The 15,654-nt window shown below is 37.8% G+C and overlaps 2 protein-coding genes across 3 annotated transcripts in view; both read left to right on the forward strand.

The window, feature by feature from the left end:
• Cdk5alpha (Cdk5 activator-like protein) overlaps positions 1 to 15,654 on the forward strand; it is a 572,471-nt gene that overhangs the window by 213,474 nt on the left and 343,343 nt on the right. The gene's annotated exons all lie outside the window — the stretch shown is intronic.
• The window catches only part of milt (trafficking kinesin-binding protein milt), a 344,265-nt gene that overhangs the window by 40,137 nt on the left and 288,474 nt on the right, over positions 1 to 15,654 (forward strand). The window lies entirely within an intron of this gene.

Below are 15,654 nucleotides of genomic sequence, written 5' to 3' on the forward strand. Positions count from 1 at the left end.
TTTCGGAAAGGTCGTTCGACCGTACACCTAGCTAGCTGACTCGAGTAACAAACATTCTCAGACGGAACAAGTCTGTTTCGAAAACATCTGCCATGGCGTTGTTGGACGTTGAAAAAGCGTTCGACAATGTCTGGCATGATGGCCTGGTGTTCAAATTGCAGCAGTACGGTCTTCCAATCTTCCTAATGAAGATAATAAACAACTATCTATCGGACAGGACGTTCCGAGTCTCTCTGAATAGCATCACATCGGATGCTTTCAACATCGGTGCCGGAGTTCCACAAGGAAGCATCCTTGGCCCCATTCTATTCAACCTGTTCATCTCCGATATGCCGGCTCTCCCTGATGGTGGATCGTTGTCTCTGTTCGCAGATGACACATCCATCGTCTACAAGGGTAGCATCATCGGAGCTCTTAATGACAAATTTCAGAGAGGCTGGAAGATCCGTATCAACGGAGCACGTTGAAAAATCCAAAACCAAGTGTAACATCTTGATAAGATCACTGTATCCACTCATCAACACGAAGTCTACTCTATCCCTGAAAAATAAGCTTGCTGTCTACAAACAAATCATCCTTCCCGTAATAGAATACGGGATGCCAATCTGGGAGAGTTGCGTCAAATGCCATCACCTTAAACTCCAAAGGATCCAGAACAAGATCCTTAGAATGGTCCTAAACAGTCCTCCGCGGTCTAGAAATTCTGGGATCCATCTACTGGCAGGAATTCAGACATTAGAAGAACGGAGAGTATTCATCCTGGAAAGGTTCAGAGACACCTGTCTGAGATCAAATCATCAGATCATACGTGATCTAGCACGTTAGGTTAAGTTATACTCGTAGTTAGGTAGGTTATCACTTTTTTCAATTCAAACAAAACACACCTTCAAAGGTTGAAAAACTCAAATATTAAATTATAATATCAAATTAAACAAAGATGAAGAGCCAGGTAGGCTAATAAGTTAAAATGTTAAATCAACGTACTATCATAATCAACAGAAATAAACATAATTTTACTACTACTTGTTGACAACATTCTTGTAACGAATTTTGTAGGAGACAGACGTGCAGAAGGAACAGTAGCAACAATTGCAGCAGAATTGAAAGCAGCCGCAGTCGCAGAAGCTGCACCATTAATTCGTGTAGCCGTGGCCGAGGCTTGAAACCTTGGTCCGGTCACGACATATCCTACAAACATAATGGTTTCTTTTAAATAATTTTAAGGTAAAATTGTTCATTGTTGACCCTTCTTAAATGCACCTAAAAACAGAATATTTTTACCGGTTGTTTACACGGGCGCTCATACCATCTCGATGGGGTGTTCGTATTACCCCAACGATTTTATTTTGGTTAAAAAACTCATATTTTTAAAATCTTCTTTCATAAGATTCAAAAGTTTACTTATAATATTCAATTTGTATTCATGATATAAATAGAGCTTCAAACTATCAATTTCGTTTGAAACATGTTATACTTGATAGTCAAAAGAAGAGGTTGTAAAGTATGTGTTCGACACATGAAATTTGTAAATTTCGCTTTCAGAGTGTCACAATTAGAGATTTTCTGATTCTGATTTCTGAGTGAGCGTTCGCGAGTCGTAAAATCGCTGATTGTCACTATCTGAAAGCGAATTTGACAGGTTTTATGTGTCAAACACTTGCCTTTCAACATCTTCTTGTATCTAGCAAGTACAAAATGTCATTATACTATCTAATGAATTCAAAATTCCGATAATTATTTTTTATAGCAATTGAGTGGAAGCAAGCCAGTTTGAAACGGATCCATAGCAATTAATCGAATCCAATGATAGTCATTAAAAGAAATCGCCATTACAAGTGTAAACAAAACACCCGATGACCCACATCCTGCTGTGTTGCGATGGTTGTTATTTTCCAAAACGAACATTGTTAGCATGTATTATCCCACCCCCAATTTCACATGTAGGCCTATAGATGTATGTAATTGAATCGAAAAACAGCCAGTGGCCAGTGCTAGTCCGGACAGAGAAAGAGAGATACAGGAGCGTCAACAATTTTCACCCACAAACCGCGACGAAGAGAAAAGCGGCATAAAACAAGGAAAACACAAATTATTTGCCGCGCTCGAACGTCGATTCAACTGTTGTGATTGTATTAAGATCGGTGTTTCAGTGTATGTGTGTTTGATTTCTTTTCAGTAAGTACGTAGTTTCCCACTTGTTGCATACAAATTCCGCTATCAAAGAGTTAAAGCAGCAGCAGCCAGCGGACGACAGACGGCCACATATAGCCATCACACGAGCGTCAAACTAAATTAATATTATACACGCGATGCGATTGTTTTGTTTTTCACTTTTGTGAATGAAAAAACTGTGTCTCTTACGCAAAAAAAAAAAAAAAAAAACATCATCACATTGTACAGTGGGGCAAAAAAGGCTGAAAACTGTCTGCCGTTGAACTCAAAATATGATATTTTTTTTAATTTAGGTAGACACACAATCATTCTAACTCTATTCTACCTTAAAACTCTATCAAAGATCTGAAAATTCTCTAATTTAGCGATTTTTACAGACATGGGATACTAGTGCAAAATTAGGTCAAAACTTGCGCTTTTGACTGTAAAAACACAATTAGTTTACTGAATAAATAGATTAGACGCGTTTATCTTGATATTTTTTTTAATACACAAGAGCATGGGGCAAATATAAACATATATTTCATGGGGTTACAGTGGCAGCCAATTTTAATCTTTTTTGTTCCTAAAATCCCCACTGTACATTGGCTCTAGCGTGGGCGAGAACGAGTTTCCCGGTTCTGTATGCGAAGACCTATACGTTCATTAACCGACGGTATCGGGTGTCGCATTTCATTTTCGCTCTTTTGGGTTCGTTCTATTTGTGGGTGCCATTCAGGAAATTTATCTCGCTTTCAACGTTCTCGAATGACTCCTCCCACGTAGGTACCGTCCATCGCGATGCGTCGTCGTCGTCGTCGTCGTCGCATTTCAGTTTGATTGATGAGAGGTTTAGAAAACGAGAGTTAACGGCACAGGAAATGCACCACGATGCATTCTGAAAACGGAATTTTCTAATGGTCTATTTTTGTGCAGAAAAGAATCAGTTCACGACGACGAAAGACACCCATCAGCTGTTAATGGAATTCTTCGTTTCATGCTGCATGGCTCATCATACCAGAAGTTGGCAACTCTAGCTGTCTGTAATTATTAATGCACTACCATGTGGCGTAATCAAACGAAACTGTTGATTTATTTATGCAACAATCCTACCCAGCTAGACGTCCGCTTTCCATGCATGCACAAATGTCATACTGCAAAAGGGAATTCCCTCCATGCAGAGGTACAGTCTGACGTTCAATCGATTCGAAACGGCCGTTGAACTGCGAACCATATGTGAAGAACTGCTTATTTCTATGATTGCATAGCGTCGCCATGCGTGGGTGACTTCTTCCATCATCAATCGACCGGAATATGTGATGCATGAAATAAGGCGACTAACAGTTGATGCACGGTGATGCTCATCGTCGGGAAAATCCAATTTGTAGCGTTCTTCTTTCTATCTACATCTATCTTGGGTGCGCGGTTCTAGTTTGAGTACGGGCATCACGGCGTCGCTGATTATGTGAGATTTTAAACGCTCGTAACCAGAAGAATTATATAGAATATTATTATTAGTATTAACAGTAAAACAGTAAAACATCAAATAGGGTTAATGTCCCTAATGTCGGATTAAGTGTCCCTAATATTCAGCCCATGCATACATTTCAAAGGAAAGCATTTTTTGACAATTTTTCACTAGCAACCAAAAGTATCCATTTGTATTGTCCAGATGACGCGTTGTTCTAACAAAAATTGAACTATAAAAGATTTTAATCGATAGATCCATTAGATTATATTAGATTAGGCCAATATGAGTGCTATTTCCCCTGTATCTAAGATTTCGACGTTATACGTTTGGTGCGATACTTCCTTAACTCAGTCGGTAAAGGCGCAGCTACAAAGCAAGACCATGCTGGAGGTGGCTGGGTTCAATTCCCGGTCCGGTCTAGGAATTTTTCGGGTTGGAAAATTTCTCGACTTCCCTGGGCATAGAAGTACGATTGGACTTGCCAGACAATTATACCAATGCAAAAATGGTACAGGCATCGAAAGCTCTCAATTAATAACTGTGGAAGTGCCTCTAGAACACTAAGTTGAGAGCACGCAATAAGCTAATATGCGATTTGCAATAAGCTTGAAATGCGAATTAGAAGAAGCGATACTCAAAAGTTAAAACACAATGCCAATTCCATCGAGGATAATACGCGATTTAATCCAGATTATCTAAATTTATCTTTTAATACACCATTCGGTAAGCACCAAGAGAGAATATAACTTAGAAAGCACGCAGCCATTCTCTCTCGCTTAGTAGAGAATGTCAAGGTGTGATGGTAATCATTCATGCAGGCGGAAGAAGAGTTGTTGTTCCGCTTATTTCAATTGTTGGTCCAAATATCCTGCTCATTGCTGCTTTAGGATCTGCTGTCGACGTTGGAAGCCGTCTTCGAATGACTACTTCTATCTTGTTCAACGAATTTAAGCACCATTTATAAAAAAGTAAGGGTGTGTCCTATACACGACCGCAGTATGACGTAGAACCACGCAAAATTGAAGTATGTCATGCATTTTTTACTATTATACTTTATCTTGCCGCTGACTTGTTACAGGACCAAATGCCACGCCGTCCGAAGCGGTAATGAGCAAAAGCACGACAGCAGCGCTGTTTTATATCTTTTCAGGTTCAAGCAGAACGATGTACAACCAAATGGTACTCGATTATGACGACTGGGCTAGGGGAAAACAGAGATAAAATTATCATTTGAACATTTGAACAAAATTTAAAAAAAAAATATTTATTTCAGCAAATTCGTAATGTAATATCCTATCAATTGGCGTATTTGGATTTTATTTTCATCTATAAATGACAAAGTTACAAGCGTTCAAAACGTAACACTATTTCACCACACATATTTATTGATTTGCACCCCAGTATAGTCAACAAAGACGTAGTTCTACGTCAAAAAAACATACCCAACACATTCCAAGACGATTATGCTATCCAGCAGGCATAACACTCTGGAGTGATTGGTGACGGTCCAACAAGCGTGATTAACTTTGATCATGCCGATGTGTTTTAGGTTGCTGAGTGAAGAATGCAACAAGAAATTTCTAAGGCAGCTGGATATTGTAACGTCGCGTATGAATATTATTTCGGCGATGCTGTACTGCGGATTGATGGTCAAGGATTACGCTTTTCATCGTCAGCATAATCCGACGAATCGGGACTGTGATGTCGGTCTCAGAGTCTCGATATTTACCGTCATTTATAGAGCATCGTCATCTTATTAATCAAACAGGCTTGCATTTGTCCGGTGGCGCCTCTCTTGCGTACTCTTCAACGATTTCCAGCAATTTGCCATCCAGTCCAAAACACTCACCATTAAGTCACTAACAAGTCCTCACTCTTAAGTCAATTGCTAATAATCTTACGAGAAGTTTAGAGATCTTCCAACGAGGAGCTCACAGAACTTCCTTGAAGTTTCGATGAAAAGTAAAGAACTACCGACGAGAGTTTCAGAGAACTACCGAAGAGAAGCTCAGAGATCTTCCGACGACCAGATCAGAGTACTTCTCATGAGAAGTTCAGAGATCTTCCAACGAGAAGATCAGGAAATTTTGGACGAGAAGCTCAGAGAACTTCCGACGAGAGGTTCAGAGAACTTCCGATAAGAAGTTTACAGAACTTTTGAAGAAAATTGTCTCAGAACATTCCTGAAGTTTCACAGAACTTCCCTGAAGTCCACAGATTCTTATTAAAGTTCCCTGAAGTTCCGATGAAAAATTCAGAGAAATTTCCGTTGGGCAGTTTTAAGATCTTCCGACAAGTTCAGTTAATTTCCGACGAGATGTTTATTAGACTGATGCAAGATTTGAAATTTTCGCTCCACAGTGTTCAAACGGTTTCAAATCGGGTCCTAATTAGCCTCCGAAAATTTAAACTCATTTGATAAGAAACAGACTTGGCACAAACCATTTGAAGTTTATATGGAAATTACTATATGAAATCCAAACTTTTTGTTCATTGTCTTCTAGCCTTTTTTCATATTGTACTGTTAACAAGTTCTATTGCTATTCTTATGGGAATTTTTATCAGCTTCAACTTTGCAGAAAATCGTTTTTCAACCAAACGTCAAATTAAATAGTTATTTATTGTTTAATATATTGATAATCTTATGGCAAGACTAAGCAACTGTATCGTAGGCAACACTGTATACTGCAGTGTGACATAGTAGCCATAATTGTTGTCCTCTATACTACGCGCCATAAACACCAATGTTGCCTGCTGAACAGTTGATGGAGCATAATCATAAGACATCAGTGACTTACATTTGATCGAAAAGTGGTCTTGAACAAAGTTGTAGCTGAGAAAATTTTCAACAAGCTCAGCTATCATTTGCTAAAGTAGAGTGAACTGGTGAATTTTGCGATTAATATGAACCAAAATTATGGTTTCCCCACAGTAATCCATATAAACTTCAAATGGTTTGTGCCAAGTTCTTACTAAAGGAGTTCAAATTTTGGGGTGATAATCAGGACCCAATTTGGAACCGTTTGAGCACTGTGGAGCGAAAATTTCAAATTTCGCATCAGTCTAATGTTCATTGAACTTTCCAGAACTTCCAGCGAAAAAATCACAGAACTTCATTGAATTTTCCTAAAATTCATAGAACATCATTAAAGTTCTCTGAAGTTAGAAAGTACAGTGAACTTCCGTCGAGAAGTTTAGACAACTTCCAATAAGAGGTACACAGAACTTCCAACGAGAAGTTCAGAGAACTTCTTTGAAGTTCCATCCAAAAGTTTAGGGGACTAAAGAGAAGTTCTGAGAAATTTATACATTCCGGTCAAATTCCCTGAAGTAAACAGAACTTTTAATGAAAATTTCCCAAAACTTACATGAAGTTCACAGAACTTCATTAAAATGCCCTGAAGTTCCAACAAAAAGTTCAGAGTACTGCCGTTAAGAAGTTCAAAGAATTCCGAGAACTTCCGATGATAAGTTCAGAGATCTTCTGACGAGAAGTCCATTGAAATTCCTATGAGAAATTCCAATATTTTCTGACGACAAATTCTGAGAACTTCTATCGAGAAATTCAGAGAATTTCCGACAAGAAGCTCTTAGTAATTCTGACAAGATGTTCATAGTGTGTTCAGAGAACTTCCGAGGAGAAGTTCTCAAAACTTCCGATGAGAAGTTCACAGAACTTCCGACAAGAAGTCCAGAAGACTTCCAAGGAGAACTTCAGAGAACTGTCAAGGAGAGTTTCAGAGAACTTCCGACAAGAAGATCAGAGAACTTCCGGTGAGAAGCTCAAAGATCTTCCGAGAAGAAGTTCGAAGATCTTCCGAGAAGAAGTTCAAAGTTTCCAGGGAGAACATCAGCGAACATCCGACGAGAAGTTCAGAGAACTTCCGATGTGAACTTCACAAAAATTTCCGACGAGAAGTTCAGAGAACTTCCGACGAGAAATTCTGAGAACTACTGAGGATAAATTTCGAGATCTTGGATACAATGTGTAGAATCGGAACCAAGAGAGTTGAGAGAGTTGTATAGATTTTTCTCCTTTACTTTACTTAAATTTTTGTTTTTTTTTTTTAGTTAGGTAGGTTCCGATTCTACACATTGTAGTTTAATTTTTATACCTGTGATCTTGACACGGGGGATGAGTAAAGGGTGTCCCACATTAAATTGCGTCACAGAAAAAAACGCTGTTGAAAAACCTAGTTGATCGATCCTTTTCAAACTTTCAGAAAATAAAATATAACCCATTACTAAGCTTTTGGCATATTTATTTCATTCAACTTCAATACCATAACCGTACGCTCGCACCTTACGCTTAACTCCACTCATTAGGTTCTGTACAACATCTGGCTGCAGCTTCTTCTGTACGGAAACCTACTTTTTCTTCATGTCTTCATCAGATTTGACCTCCTTGGGATGCTTCCGTAGTGCCTGCTTCATAATAGCCCAGTATTTTTCGATGGGCCTTAGTTCCGGGGTTCATGTCCTTGGGTACGAAAGTGACCCCGTTGGCTTCGTACCACTCCAGGACAACATTTGAATAGTGGCACGAAGCTAGATCCTGCCAGAAGATCGTAGGGCCCTCGTGTTGCTTCAACAGAGAAAGCAGACGCTTCTGTAGACACTCCTTGACAAGAACGGCGCACTCCGTTTGCCACATGAGCAGATCGCTTGCCAAATCATGTATTTCTTGGCAAACTTTGCAAGTTTCTGCTTCCTTACTTCCTCCGGAACATCAAACTTGTGCTGGGCGGTGGAAAACAGTAGCTCCGGAAACTGCCGGAAATCCGCCTTGACGTAAGTCTCATCATCCATGATGAGACAATGAGGCTTCGTTAGAATCTGGGTGTATAGTTTCCGGGCCCGTGACTTTCCCACCGTATTTTACCGTTCATCACGATTTGGAGCCTTCTGCACTTTGTACGTATGCAGTCCCTCCCTGGCCTTGGCTCTCTGAACGAAAGACTTGGACAGATTCAAATTTTTGGCCACATCCCTGACCGAAGCATTGAGATTCCGCTTAAACGCTTTCACGACACGCTTGTGATCCTGATCACTAATAGAACATCCATTCTGACCGCATTTCTCCTTCCGTTCGATGCTCACAGTTTCGTAGTAATGTTTAATCACACAACTCAACGTTGACTGCACGATTCCGAGTTGTTTTCCGATGTCCCGATGAGAGAGTTGAGGATTTTCCAGGTGCTTGCGTAAAATCAATTCGCGACGTTGCTTTTCGGGTGATGCCATTTTTTTGCAACTTTCGAAAAACTGACAGCGATAAAAATACAGTTGAAACAATACACTCTAAACTACTTCTACCCAAATCAAGAGAAAATACCCAATGGGTAATTTTCTGCAGCGTTTTTTCAGTGATGCAATTTGATGTGGGACACCCTTTACTTAAGGGGGTTAAATTTTGATAAGTTCTTTAGTGGGAATTACACTGATGAAGACTGCACATTGTAGTCGAAATACATATCTGTCATAGATACCAAAATTAATTAAGTGAAATTAAATGGAAATATGATGTTAAGGAAAAGTCCGTTGTGGGATTTAAAATTCTTGCCGACACGTAACCAACTTTCTGGTAGCTGCGATAGGAACAACTGCAGCGATCAGCGAATCAAAATATGATACACGTGCATATGTGTTTGTGAGAGACTGAGAACTGCAAAAACTTTAGAGGAGTTTCGAGAACTTCAGGAAAGGACAAAGAACCTCAGACCAGTTTCTTTAGCTTTAGTGAAATTACATAAATGTTAAAGAAGTTTCGAGAACTTTAGCGAATTGCTAAAACTTTAGAGAAGATCCATGATCGTTGGGAAAATTGAGAAAACTTTAGACAGTCCGAAAAAGTGCAGGGTGGTTTAAATATTTTATGAGAAGTAATGTGACTATCAGGCTTGGTTTCTCAAACTACAAAACAACTTCAAGGTAGTTTTCATTAACTTCAGGAAAATGTTGGAATCATTCAAGTAGTTCTGAAGATCTTAGAAGTTCTCCTCACCTTTGTATTCTAACAAAACTCTCATGGAATTATTCTAGGAATTCGCATGGAACGCTTATCAAAATGTAGTTGAAACTGTCATTGGAATTCAATTTTCTTTAAATTTTCTTCGAAATTACCTTGAAATTCTCCTCAGTAAGAAACCCTTTCGAAACCCCGTAACGTGGGTAGATCACCTTTTCGTGGTACGTTACATCTATGGTTGAGACTAGGTAGACATGGTCAAGAATATAAATAGCGGGACCTTTCAATTGGAATCGATTCCTTCCGATAAAGGCAAGAATGATAACTGTATCAAAGCCGAATACTTCATCATTTCTTAATAGTGATGGAATAATACGACATGCACCAAACTAAGGACACAAGATATACTACAATAGATCAAACTACTGGTCGCAGTAGTGTTGTCTCGAACAGACGAAAAAAAAACCCCTTTGGAAAGATTCTCAGGATTTTCATTAAATTCATTTTTGATTTCCTTTTGAATTGCACCCCAGTCACATTGAAAGTTTCTTAAGTATGCATTTGCCTTTTTCCCCACAAATTTCTTAGATTACTCCTCATTATTTGTTTGCAAACTCTCTTGGAATTCTTTTCCGAATTCCTTTGAATATTACCTGGAGTTATTCTCAGATTTAATTGGTAATCCTCCATTTTGCACCCCCTAACTGTTCTCCGACAAATTCCTATTTTGCTTCTCTTGAGTCACTTTTTTACAACTATAAGTCACTACTTGGTCACTTATTTCTTCATCATGGTCACTAACATTACTATTTTGGACAGCATTGATCGCTACCAGCTCTGGAATTTGAATATTTGCATTTCCACCTGGGCCCACATAATTGTTCACGAGTTTCTGAGTCTACTGCCGGATTCCAATATGCTTGCTTACATATTTCGTGTCCGCCTTTTCCGTAATTTGTGGCCATCCCTCCTCCACTTATGTTGATATCGGCGTCTGATGGCAATCGACGATGGAGCTCAGCATTCGAGATCCAGTTGTGAGACCTCAAAGCACGAATCCGCGGTGTCAGATCTACGGAATTGATCGAATTTAACGGAAATACGGATCCGTCGACAAAAGCTATAGAATTATACGGATGCGCCACGCCAAATTCCCGCCCCCTCATCACTTCTAACAGTTATGACATCTACGGAATTGACCATAACGAATACTGGCATCACTGGCACGAATTACATAACTCATACAGGTAGCTTTTGAGAGCTCTCCGTTGATCTGCACTATATTTTGCTAACGTATTTTCCGTTCACGCTTTTCCAGTCAGTATGTTTTACCGAGTTTTTGAATTGCGGAACTGTTCGGTAAAATTTAAAAAATCTGTGAGAAATTCAAAGTTGAGAAAATGTTTTACGACTCTTTACGAATAACGGTCATTTGAATGTTAACCGAGTTTTTCAATAATTCAAAAACCCAGTAAAAAAATACTGACCCTTGTAAAAAAATTTCGTGTGTTGGAACTGATAATTCTTAAAAATATAAAATTTAAGACCAGGATCTTGAAATTTGTTGAAAAGTCTCAGAATTATGACAAATTTTGTTAATCCTGGATCTATGGAATCCAAAACTTAACTAGATTATTTCTTTGGAACTTATCTCAGGATATGTTTGCTCATTTCTCAAAAGTTTGCTTAGGATCATTTCAACATGTCTTCAGAATTACTGCTAGTTTCAGGATTCACCTTAATGATTCTGTCCGGTAGCCCTAGAAAGTATATTTTTGTGCAAAACGCTTTAGGACTTTCCGCCAGAAAACTCTTGAAATTTACCCTACATTTATCTTAGTATTCTTGAAAATTCTCGCGCGAAATTAATTTCTCTCGATTATATTATTTACAATTCGCTTGGAATATTGCTCGAAATCTCGTGGTATATCATTTAAAATTTAGAAAAGTATTATCCCATTTTCTACGTCAGAATTTCATAGAAATTTTTCTCAGAATTTCCTTCAAATACTTCTAAAAATGCTTTTGATGAGGATCTCTTGGAATTCTCTTGAAACTCTCCTTAGAATTCCCTTAGAAATTTCTTCAAAATCTCCTGGAACACTAATTAGAGCTTCTTTGGAAATATGCTCAAAATGTCCAGGCAAATCCCCCCAATTTTTTATTTTTCTTTAAAAAAATTATACATTAGTTTAGGAATTCTCTTAAAACTTAAACTTAAAATTTTATTCTGTTAAGTTTTTTTTAGTCTTAATATGGGTTAGATTTACTTGGAATTATCAATATTTGATATAGCAAGTCTCTTCAGAATTTTTCTTTGATTAATCGATCGATCAAAATTTAATAGATTTTCAGCCGTAGGTGATTGTTGGATGTTGTTTCAGAATTGTAGTCATATAGGGGAAAAGTTGGCTTCGGCAATACCTTAACGTATTATCGTCAGGGGGGTAAACAACGTCCTTGAGAGCTCAATTTTCGCATGTGGATACATTACAACTATTGGCCTAATTTGAGTGCTCTAGAACTTTATTTACCCCCCTGACGATAATAGGTTAAGGTATTGCCGAAGCCCTTCCGGATCCGCTTGGAATGCTTCTTGACAGTCATTCCGATTTACTTTTGAGTTCCCTTGAATACTATTCACAATCCCCATAATAGCCTCTTGAGAGCTACCTTTGGATGTACCTGTAGTTCTCCTTTCAATTTTCTTGAAATACTTCCTCTAAATAATCGGAAATTCCTGTTCACATTCATTGAAATTCTCCTCAGAATTTGTTTTTTATCATCCCTACAATCTCCTCAAAACTCATTTGAAAATGTCATCATAATTCTTTAGCCAATACTTCGGAGTGTCAGAATCCTAAAATGTTGTCCAAGTCCAAGAGTGATATTTTTTAAAATCTGAGATCTTTAAAGTACGCTACGTACGAGATCTTTGAAGTCAAAAGTCCGGCAAAGTTCAGGAATGTGAAAAACTGGCATAACCTCAAATTATTTAAAAAAAATCACATTCATTCTTTACAAAATTCTTTTTCGAGAATGCAAATGTTATTCCGTTGATCTAATTGTTTTATAAAAAAAAATATGCTCGGTCAAGTCTTAGCCTCTATGTTTCAATAAGAATAATTTACATGTAGATAAATTTCAAAATCCTGAGACATTTACAGGGCTGTTACAACAGGCGCGAATTTCGCGAATTTCGCGGATTTCGCGATTTTCGCGGATTTGTCGCGGATTTGAATTTTCAGTCGCGAAAATAGCGGAAACATTAAATGATGTCGCGAAAATCGCAAAGGGACTGATGTGCTGTCACAAAAATTGTGGAATTCATGGTAATCTTTCCGTCCCGGATTATTTTGCTATCATCAATTTTGTTGTTCATTTGGCTCTCTATTTTTTACCGGTTCAAATCAAACACACTGCAAATAATCGAGAAATGATCTCAATGCCATAAGTCACATCGGATTTACACGGAAATTCCCTGAGGTCTGTCCAATGTGAGATATTTTCCTTTTTTTCAATATGAACATATCATTTTTCGTTGTCAAATCATAAACGAATCGTATATATGTGAGCAATTGCCATGTATACCAGATATTCTAGGTTCTCCAAATCGTCCTGAAGTTTCATTTGATTTGTTCTACTATACCAATCAAGACCCGAATAATGTCTGTAGTATCGAAATATATCCAAACAGATTCAAAGTGTCTATGCGGATTGTACCCGACCTATTGCTAAGTATACAAGATGTTTTAGGTTCTGAAATAATTCTGGAGATCAGATAATTTTTCTACTAGATCATCCAAGACTAATTCAATATCTGTAGTATCGAAATATGCCCAAACAAATTTGTAGTAACCTATTTCCGTGTATGCCAAATGTTCTAGGATTTCCAAATCGATAATTCGATACTACAGATATTATCCTAGTCTTTGTTGATCTAGTTAAACAAATCATCTGAACTGCAGGCCAATTTTAGAACCTAGATCATTTGGTATATGTGGAAATAATTAAACAATGTCCATATAGACACTATGAATCTGTTTGGACATATTTCGATACTACATACTTTATCCCAGTCATGGTTGATCTAGTAGAATAAATCATCTGAAATCCAGAACGATTTGGAGAACTTAAAACATCTGGTATACATGACAATAGTTCATGCATGATCCACATAGACACTGTGCATTTGTCTGGAAATATTTCTATACTAAAGACGTTGTCCCAATCTCGGTTAATCTAGTAGATCAAATTATCTGAACTCCAGGACGATTTGAAGAACCTACAACAACTGGATTACTCGGAAATAGATCATGCATGATCCACATAGACACTTTGAATCTGATTGGACATTTTTCGATACTACACACATTATTGCAGTCTTGGTTGATTTAGTAGAACAAATCAACTGATGTCCTGGACGATTTGGAAAACCTATAATTTGCGGTATACATAGTAATAAGTCGTGCATGATCCATAAAGTCACATATATACGATTCGGTTATTATTTGACAACGAAAAGTGCTAGGTTCACATTAGAAATAAAAAAAAACATGAAAATGTCTCACCTTTGGACAGAACCCAAGGAATATCCGTGTAAATACACAACCGTGACGTGACCAACAGACTTATGAAACTCTGGTAATTTCTCGATTATGTGCAGGGTATTTGGTTTGAATCGGTACAAAATTGAGAAAACTAGATCCAAATTAACTACAACATTTAGGACAGTAAAATACGTCAGAGACGAAAAGGTTAAATTAAAAAAAAAATGCATTGCAAATGAAAATACATTTTTTTAATAATGTTTCATCAAATCTAGCCGGGTATTATTCAATGGAATCTCATAATGTAAGGGTGTTTTATTATGTTCACTAATTACTCAGAATTTATACTATACATAAATAACTGAAGATGATAAAAGCTATTTTGAAAAAAATTCAAAGGTTACAACGATACTCCTTTAGCTCAGTCGGTAAAGGCGCAGCTTCAAAGCAAGTCCATGCTGGAGGCGACTGAGTTCGATTCCCGTCCGGTCTATTAATTTTTCGGATTGGAAAATTTCTCTACTTTTTTTGGCATAGGATGGTACAGGCATAGAAAGCTCTCAATTAAAATGTGAAAGTACTTCAAAGAACACTAAGTTGAGAGCAGGCAAAAATCTTATATGCTACTATATAAGCAATAGGCTTGAAATGCCATGTAGTAGTATAAAAATGCTATTTTAGACAATGAAAACATTTTTTTTTGTCGCGGATTAGTATTTGAAGTCGCGGATTTCTTTTGAGAAATCGCGGATTTCGCGGATCAAATTTAGAAAATCTTGTAACAGCCCTGCATTTAAGAACATTCAACTTAGAACGTTCAGACTTATCTAAATTATGCCAATTATGAAACCAAAATTATGGAAATTTAATTTACTTCTCAATATTGGGGGTGGGGTCCCGGTATTCTGCATTGAAAATCATACCGGTATTCCTTTTTAATCATACTTATAAATTTAGCTGAAACTTAGTTGTAGCTAACCGGCAACATAACAAATGTTCGTCCATATCCCATATTCTTGTTTCACTCCTACAAACTTGTTTGGCTGTTTCTTCACTATCCAACCGACTGTTCGTTACATATCTACGTGTGCTCTCTGTATGTTTACACTTGAAATGTCAAGTCAAACAAAAGTCAAAAAATACCTTGTAGTAAATGTCCCGTAAAATTGTGCAGACGCCATAAGTCTTTGTAGCTGAAAATCCACGCAATCGCAACAGGTTCACACTTCACAGACGGCGCTCTCCACTACTCGCCGACCGACAGCTCATTTCTTCTAAATTTGTCATCCACTCTCACTGTGTTACGGATACTCGTCCAACTCTAAGAACACTAGCAAATTCCACTCGTGTACTCGACCTACTCAAGGGAAATTGCTAATCGTACTCTGGATCCACGCTGAGCGCTGTAGACTGAATGATTCACAGTAATCAGTTTCCTGATGATGCTTCGTTTTCAAGTGCACATCGCTTGGCGTGCGCAAATCTCTCGCTCTCTCTTAAGTCATACTAATAGT

Source organism: Ochlerotatus camptorhynchus, unplaced genomic scaffold (assembly GCF_037179485.1).
Source record: "Ochlerotatus camptorhynchus isolate MF236.1 unplaced genomic scaffold, CSIRO-AGI_Acam_v1.1 ptg000316l, whole genome shotgun sequence".
Taxonomy (NCBI): domain Eukaryota; kingdom Metazoa; phylum Arthropoda; class Insecta; order Diptera; family Culicidae; genus Ochlerotatus; species Ochlerotatus camptorhynchus.